Here is an 8,319-nt window from a genome sequence, read left to right on the forward strand (position 1 = left end):
CCTCACTAAACTTCTGCTGAATCACCTGTTCAGACCTGTCTTACTAAAGAAAAGCACTGGTTATCAGGACCAAGCTGTGTTTGAGTGTGAGAGTTCAAGGTTCACTAATTAGTAATTCTACAACAAAGAGTTGGAGAGGTCTTTGGCTTCTATGCAGACATCTCACTTCACTGATGTCACTGACGCTCTGTAGATGGTACCAGTGATGTTCTGGTGGTTTGAATCATGTGCTGTAGAGCCTTCCTGTCCTGGGCCGTGATGAACCATGCTGATTAGTGATGTTTCCAGTCAGGATGTTTTCTATTGCTTCCCTGTAAAAGTTGACCAGGATTCCTCTCCGGGATTTAGCCTTTCGAAGTTTTCGTAGAAAGTACAGCCTCTTCTGTTATTTTTCTAAAAAGGAGGCAATGACTTGCCGGCAAGTCTACAGGGTCTAACTACTGTTTTGTTGTGTTGGGCCCACAACACAGAGAAGGCTCTGCAGTGTATTCCCAACTGTTTACCATGGCTGCTTCACAAGTGATATTTGTGACAAATATATTTACTAACACTAAAAACCCTTACACCACATCATAGTGTGTTCTAGATATTGTAAATGCTGAACGTACTGATGTTACAGCTGCTTTTCAGTGATGGGTTGTTTCATCAAAAGTCAGTGTGTTTACATGACACTCAGATTATTCGATTGATAGTCGCATCACTCCTGCATCTATACGTTCCATCAGATCGGATTGGATTTTGCGTTCTGCGCAGGCACAAGATTTTTTTCCCGGGGCCGTGAGCCGGAAGTAGAAGGATGGTGGCGGTGTCTTTCCCCCGAAATAACCACAAGCAAGAGCGCCATTGTGCATCTAGTTTGTGTAATTCTCATGTACACTATATACGTAATGTACAAAATTGTAGCTTTGTCTCGCTCCTCATACGCCATCTTTCTTGAATGCCGAGTCAGAGTTTGTTGTTGCTGGTGACGTAACGAGGTCAGCTGGAGGTGGCTCTATTACCACTAGTTGAAATGGGTACAGCGCCACCTAGCGTAGCGGGGTATGACATGCTCTGGCCACTAATCCGATTTTCCTCACCAGCATGTATACTCGGACAATTGCAGTTGTCTGATTGAGTAGCATATTCCAACTATGGCTGTAATCTGACTAAGCTGTGCATGTAAACATACTGACTGACTTTAGCAAATCCTGTAGAAATGTCATCACAGCCACCCAGATGCAATGTTAGCAGTAAACATTTCGTCAAACCACGATATGTCCAAGGTTGACATTTGGACTGAATGGGGCAAATCATGTTCACATTACAGCGTTATTACATCCAACAAGGCTGGATATTTTTTATGTTGAACTTAAAAGGACACGTCTTTGTGACAACCAACATTTTCTCTATCAGGCAATGAAAACAGGTGTTTTAAACCCACCCATGACGTTTTCCTAATCCTAACCAAACTGTTGTTGTGCCTAAACGGAAGCAGAGCATTAGCACAGCGTTGTGGCAAGACAGTAATGGAAAATTGAACCCAAAAAAACATAAAGTTGAAACATAAAGAAATGTCCAGTTTAACTTACTTTTTGTTTTATTTATTCTGGTAACTGGGGCGGGAATACACAAGTCTTCTGTCATTTGTACAACCCCCTTCATACAATAGGCAAAGTGAAACATGGCACTGAAATGAAACCAAACTGTGATTCCAAAGCATCATTAAATCTGACCTTCAGTGTATTTACGCTCTATAATCTATAATCTCCATATGGAAGTTTTCATTGTTACTGGCACTAACATGTACTGGAGGTGTTTGCATTTAACGTGGAGGAAGACAACACAGGATCATGAGTTGATGAGTTGGGCGGTTAACAGGTTTCTTTTCCATTTCTGACAGAGTGGCTCAAGGCAAGTTTTCGTGGTAAAATCGTAATCGTAATGACTATGCAATGCAAATAAATGCTCTGAATAATAGGTAGTAATTATAAATCCAAGATGCTGTGTGGCTTGTAGGCAGACAGACCGCGGTGATGAATGGCCATCTGGCTGGCTGACCTAGATGCCAGAACCAACACTTCTGTTCTGGTGTGAAAAGATGGAGGCAAAGGCGACCTGGCCTCTGCTCCTCCTCTTTGTATGTCTGAGGCTGAGGTGAATCAGCTAAAGGGCTGAAAACAACCACATTGTACACTGATTTTACATTTTGACCTTTTCTTTCCTCTAAGTCCTGTTAGACAGTGTTGTCCCTCGACTTCTCTGATTCAGTTGTACCTTTTGTTTCCTGGGATGCCAACTCACAATGAGCACGTATCATGATGACCACTCAACCTTGATCATGGAAACGTTTCTAGAAAACAAAAACATGTCTCAGTGGACTATGCCCTAAGTTTCATTTTCACTCCACAGATTCACCCTGAGTTACGTCCACGTCTCCAGAATATTTCCTCTGCCTCAGTCACTGCAGTGGAAAAAAAATAGCAAATGCAAATTATCATAATAAAATTACAGACTGAAGACTAAAAATATTTGTGAGGAATATGGACCCAGAAGGAAGAGAGACAAACAAACACACGGAGGGAGAGAAAGAGAGAGCACCATGTAAATGAGGGAGAGAGGGAGAAGCTCTGTCTCCTGGAGGACAATGATGTAGACCCAAACCATGAGGATGAGGATGAAGATGAAGATGAGGACGAGGCCCCGACAGTCAGGAGAGAGATGGAGGATGGAGCAGTGGTCACACACAGGACATACTGATGCACAGATTGGTCAATGTGCAGTCTTACTGTTACCATTTAGACACAAACTGTATGTTTCAAACGTTTTTCCATAACTTTCCTTTTCTATTTTAGGTGTGCATTGGTTAAAATGAATCAAGATATCATTATCAAACCCATTTGTTTCCTGGTAGCCCCTGACAACTGCAGAACCCTTTTCCCCATTGCGCCCCCTTCCACTGGAAATAACCTCCCTGCTGACAGTCTTGACTCCGATTGCTAGCTTCTTCAGTGGGTCGTGCTAGGTGTCAATGACTCTCTTGTAGCTGTAGTGCTAGAATCCATGTTGTTCTGCCTTATCAGTTTATTCCTGATAACATTGCATTTCTCCAATTTTGGTCAAGCTGCAAGCTGTGTCGTCTATAGCTTTTGCCTCCTCCTCTGGCTCCTCCTCCTCCTCCTCTCGTTTCAGGCTCCCTTCTGATGGACCACGGGCCTCTGGGAACATCTCTCTCCCAGATCTGGATAGTCAGACCCTGGGCTGGATCATTGTTATCCTCTGTGTTGCTATCTCCTTATGTCTGTACTCATATAACATTAACATAAAATGACAAACAGCTTTGTGGCGGCTTGATGAAACAGATTAACCCTGGTTCAGGTTGTTAGTCTCAATCAAGACAGGCTTTTCACAATAAGCTCTGCTTTTCTGAGCACTACACCAACAATAGCTTCACCCTGTATAGGACACACTCATAGCTCCTCATTTGAGGACAAAGGCATATTCTTCATCAGCAGAAAAACAAATCTGAGTCATCGTTCTGCAGCCAAACACACACAGACTAACAACTTCTTCTTTTAAAGAGTGATCCTGTTGTCAGTATCCCGACTATGTTTCGAAAAATCAGGGAGGGAATCTTTGGACTTCATTCTCTGGAACTTGCATAACTGCTGAGGTTACCTGGAGGACAAGAACACTGACTTTATTTTGCAGACTGTACAAGAAACAAACAGAATGAGCCTGCCAGTAATAGACCTGTCTCAGTGCCATGAGAAAGAGTGTGTGTGTGTGTGTGTGTGTGTGTGTGTGTGTGTGTGTGTGTGTGTGTGTGTGTGTGTGTGTGTGGACAGAAGGAGAGAGAGGAAGGCAGAAGGCAGGCGGTGGTGAGTGAGGTTAATGAATATTTTGTTTGGTTTCCCTCTTTGCAGAAAATTGGTGTGCTGTGTTCTTTAAAGAGCTGCTTTAACTGATGAGGGCAATTAATCATTCCACCCAAATGTTGCAGGGAGGAGTCATTCGGCACGATCCCCTGGTGAGCTTACTCCCCAGATGGCACCTCACAAAATGCAACTATGTGAGTGTGTGTGTGTGTGTTTAGCTATGACTGTGTTTGTGCGTCTGTGCATGTCAGTGTCTGTTTCGTGTGTGTGATGTTTGGACGATAAAAACAGACACACACTGGCAGCCATTACTGAGGCGAACATCCTGGCACTATTAATGGCTGCCAGGCAGTTTCTCCCCAAATCACTTCATTGACGACCTGAACAATGTCATGTTCATTTCGCCTCCTTAATATCACTGGACACACACTGAACCCAGCTGGGCTGCAGTGAGTCAGTGGTGCAGCCGGTCACTTTGCCATCTTGTGGTCATTTTTAACAGTGCAGTTATTGAATAATCATTGTGATGTACTGATTTGTTTATGGGTACCTGATCTATTATTACAGGGATCAACCCATAACAACAAAACTGACAAAAATTCTGAGCGTGATCTCATTTAAAAATGACCTTATTATCAACACACATGGTTCCTTTGTCATTTTTGGGGGGACTAGAAATCTTTGGGTCCCGGACAGTGTCTTGTCGTGGATACTGTTGATCTCAGAAGACTATCTGAACTGAAGCCTTGCCAGAAAACCTCTATGGTGTTGTGGCTCGGCCTGCCACTGACCGACAGAATCCACCCACCCTGTGTTCATTCACTTGTGTTTTGTTGTTTTTTCAAAGTCATCAGAATGTTGAGTCTTCTCCCGGTCCATTGTGATCGACCAGCTCCTCAAGTGTGCATGGCCTCGTTTCATACAAGAAAATAAATGCAAATAAAGCTTAATGACCACACCTGCCCATATATATGTTTAATACACTCTTTTGACAGCAAACTGCATTTCCTGCCATTTCCTTTGCTTACAGAGGCTGCTGTAGTTGTGTTAAGTCTTCTTAATCATACCTGAGGGAGCAGAGACACCGGTCCACCAAATATAGCTGAACAGCTAATTTCATGTTGCTTTAATGGGCCCCACCTATCCCCTGCTCCCCCTGGTACATCAGCACTTTACTGTGTGGAGACAGTCATAAACTGGACTGTTATTGCTATGTAAGCAGCTCTGCCTCCTCAGTGTGACCTTCAAACCTTCAACAGAAAATATGGATTTTGCTGCTTCCCTTCCACTTAGAATGAAAATAAAAAGCAACCTTGAGCCTCAGTCAGTGTGCACACAGAGCTCACTGAATTAAGCACTTAACATCACCAACCCTAAATTCACTGCAAGGACTTTTATCCCCCTGACTCGGCTGCTCGGATATTTAGTGGGAGTTTGTTCAACAGTGTTGGAGCAACAACCATAACAGCACGATCCCCCTTTGTTTTCAGTCTGGACCCGGTGCTGTTAGCAGGATTTGGTTCACAGATCGGAGGAGTCTTGGAGCAGAATAAGGGGTGAGTGGTTCTGAAATGTAGACCATTAATTAAGGGCTTTATAGGTAATCAGTTTGAATTTAATTCTGTAATGATTGGTAGCCAGTGTAATTCAGCCAGGACCGGGGTGATGTGTTCTCTGCGTTGAGAGTTATTGACGAGTCTGGCTGCTGTATGTTTTGCTAACTGTAGGTGGGCAACTGCTGTGTTGATTAGACAAGTGAATTGTGAATTACATTAATGTAGACTGGAGTTAATGAGAGTGTGGATGAGTTGTTCGACAATGTTTCTGGGTAGCCTTGGCAATATTTGTGATTTGTAAATAGCAAGTTCTAACTAGACTGTCGATGTGTTAATAGAAGTTGAGATGGTGATCGAAAACAACGGCCAGGTTTCTAGACTGTTTTGTGTTTGTTGTTAGTGGTCCAAGGTGTGGGGTGACAGTATTATATGATATGAACCAATAACCAGTACTTAAGTCTTGTCTGTGTCCAGCTTGAGGAAGTTAGAGGACATCCGGTCCTTGATAGCATGGGGCAGTTTTGGGTATAAACCAGGTTTCTTGAAGAGAGGCCTGTCCGGGACCAAGCCAGAGAATAGCAATGCCTTTACAATGTTGAGAAGCCAGGAGGTGATCACTCCAAAATTCTCTTCTCTATTCTCCTGAATAGGTCGGGAGGAAGAATGTCAAGTTTAGAGTTGGTGATATTAATACTGGATGCAATGTCAGCCAGATCCTTAGGGGTTATAGGTTTGAACTTATCCAACAGTGTGGTGGAGGGTGGGAGGTCAGCTGATGGTAAAGGTGAACCCGCAGGAGTATTTCATACTGTCTATCTGTATAACAACATGATTTAAAAACCTCTCACAGTCTGCTGCAGAGGTAGTAGAAGCAGCAGCTGATGTTAATAGCATTAAATACAAATCTACCCCTAACCCTAACCCTTGTTTTTTTTTTTTGGGGGGCCTTTTATCGGCTTTATTGATAGTACAGCTGAAGATATGACAGGAAACGGGATGAGAGAGAGGGGGAGAGACACACGGCAAAGGGCGGAACCTGGGGCCGCCGCAACGAGGACAAAGCCTCTGCACATGGGACGCTGCTCTACCAACTGAGCTCAACAGTGCCCCAACCCTTGCTTTTTTGATTAAAATAAATAATGGATAATAAATAAAGAATTCTCTCATTTGTATTCTGTGAACTTCAATGTTTGTGTTTTTCAGCCTACGTTCAGGTCTCCTACATTCTCTTTATAGTTTTCTAATGTTTTCATTCATCCAGGGTCTTGGGTTGGAGGTGCGGTACGGCCTAGCTTTTACTAGTGCTATGTGGTCCGAGGTTTTTAAGCACATTAACTGGTTAACCATGTGATTTCCATCTTTCACTGGTGAATGCACCTATGAGAAGTGAAAGCAAAGTCTGCAGCTGAGTTGCTATTTAAAACACTTGTAAACGGTTTGCAGAGCGCATGGAGTGTCAGAGATACAGTTCATATCAAACAGAACCATTTCATTGTCTGAAACGAAATCCCTCAAAGAGAGGCAACTCGTTTCTAAGCCAGAAGTAAAAACTAAATCAACTTTTTACCCAGGAGACTATTGTTCATGTCCAGTGTGTAGCAAGAAGTCATCAGTGAGTTATTTTGGTAAGTATGTGACACATGAAACACACCTTTTACGTTGCTAATGTAGCTCACTTATCTTAATCCAAACCACAATCTTGTCCTGAACCTATCCTCAGTATTTTGTTGCCTGCACTTAACCCAACAGTAACTGTGTCTCACGGCGAGTCCGGTCTGATTTATCCAACACTGGTACTCTCCAACAGTTATATGTCTATGAAATATAGTTATATGTAAATGTGGGAACCGTCATACACTGTATGTCTATTGACTTAGGAGAGTATGTTGCATATTTCTATAAGTAATGAAAGTGACACCTACCATTCATGATACAAACTGTATTTCAACTCACGGGCCATATACATTAATGTTGGACCACAGATTGCCACAGGCTGCAGTTTGGACTCCCCTGTTCAAGCAAGCAAAGATAAGGAGAGGGTAGAGATGTAGAGAGCTCAGCTATTTATAACTCCACACCCACAGATTTTTCATTTTTAAACTTTCTACCATTCCCTTAGTGGGGTCAGCCCAATGGTCCTACATTTCTAAGATTTTTTTTTTTTCACTAAAAATTAGGCCCTATGTTGCCACATTTCTGGGACATTTTCAAAATTAGGTCTTGTGTTCCTACATTTCCCTTCAATTTAATGGTTAGGGTCAGGGGTTAAGGAAACCCTAACCCTAAGGAAATGTGGGAACACAGGCCCACTCCCAGCTAGTGGTTAGCTGACGGTTGCTAGTGAGCCACAGTTATATTCACCAGTGTTTGCAGACTATTTATCAGATATCATCATAGATACAGCTTAAACATCTTCTGAAATCTCTTTCAGTGCGCGGTTTAAAGAAGATAACTGTGTTCAAGAACCAGGAGGAGCCTTGTGATGAAACATCTGACAGTCAGCCTTCATTGTAAGTTATGGTGAGTGCCACACCTCCTTTTGTGTGTGTGTGTGTGTGTGTGTGTGTGTCAACAGTGCACAGAGGAGAGGATTTGTGTGGTGTCACGCCTCCTGTGCAGGGAGAACAGAGAGGAGGAGGAGTGCTGTTCATCAGCATGATGGAGAGCTGGTCAGCAGCCTGGCAGGCTGGCAGTCACTGAGACTGATGTGTCTTTTCTCTCGTCAGTCAGCTGACGCTCGATAGCGTTTTCATTTTAGTCTGTGCCACTGTTGTATTTTTAATCCCAACAACGACTTAAATATTCAGTGTGAGTTAGGGGGGAGCATTAGTTTGACTCATCTCTGAGTGGATTCTGGTATGTTTTTTCTCTGCACAACAGAGACCTGTACTGTGAAGCAGCATTGG

General features: G+C 43.1%; 1 long non-coding RNA gene across 1 annotated transcript; it reads left to right on the forward strand.

Moving 5' to 3' along the window:
* The first annotated feature begins 3,834 nt into the window (after positions 1–3,834).
* On the forward strand, positions 3,835–6,444 carry LOC115580022 (uncharacterized). The gene is made up of 4 exons (XR_003983792.1): positions 3,835–3,860; positions 3,983–4,051; positions 5,348–5,413; positions 6,387–6,444. It is a non-coding gene; the product is annotated as an uncharacterized LOC115580022 (long non-coding RNA).
* The last annotated feature ends 1,875 nt before the right edge of the window (positions 6,445–8,319 follow it).

The sequence above is a fragment of the Sparus aurata genome, chromosome 4, assembly GCF_900880675.1.
Source record: "Sparus aurata chromosome 4, fSpaAur1.1, whole genome shotgun sequence".
In the NCBI taxonomy this organism is placed as follows: Eukaryota; Metazoa; Chordata; class Actinopteri; order Spariformes; family Sparidae; genus Sparus; species Sparus aurata.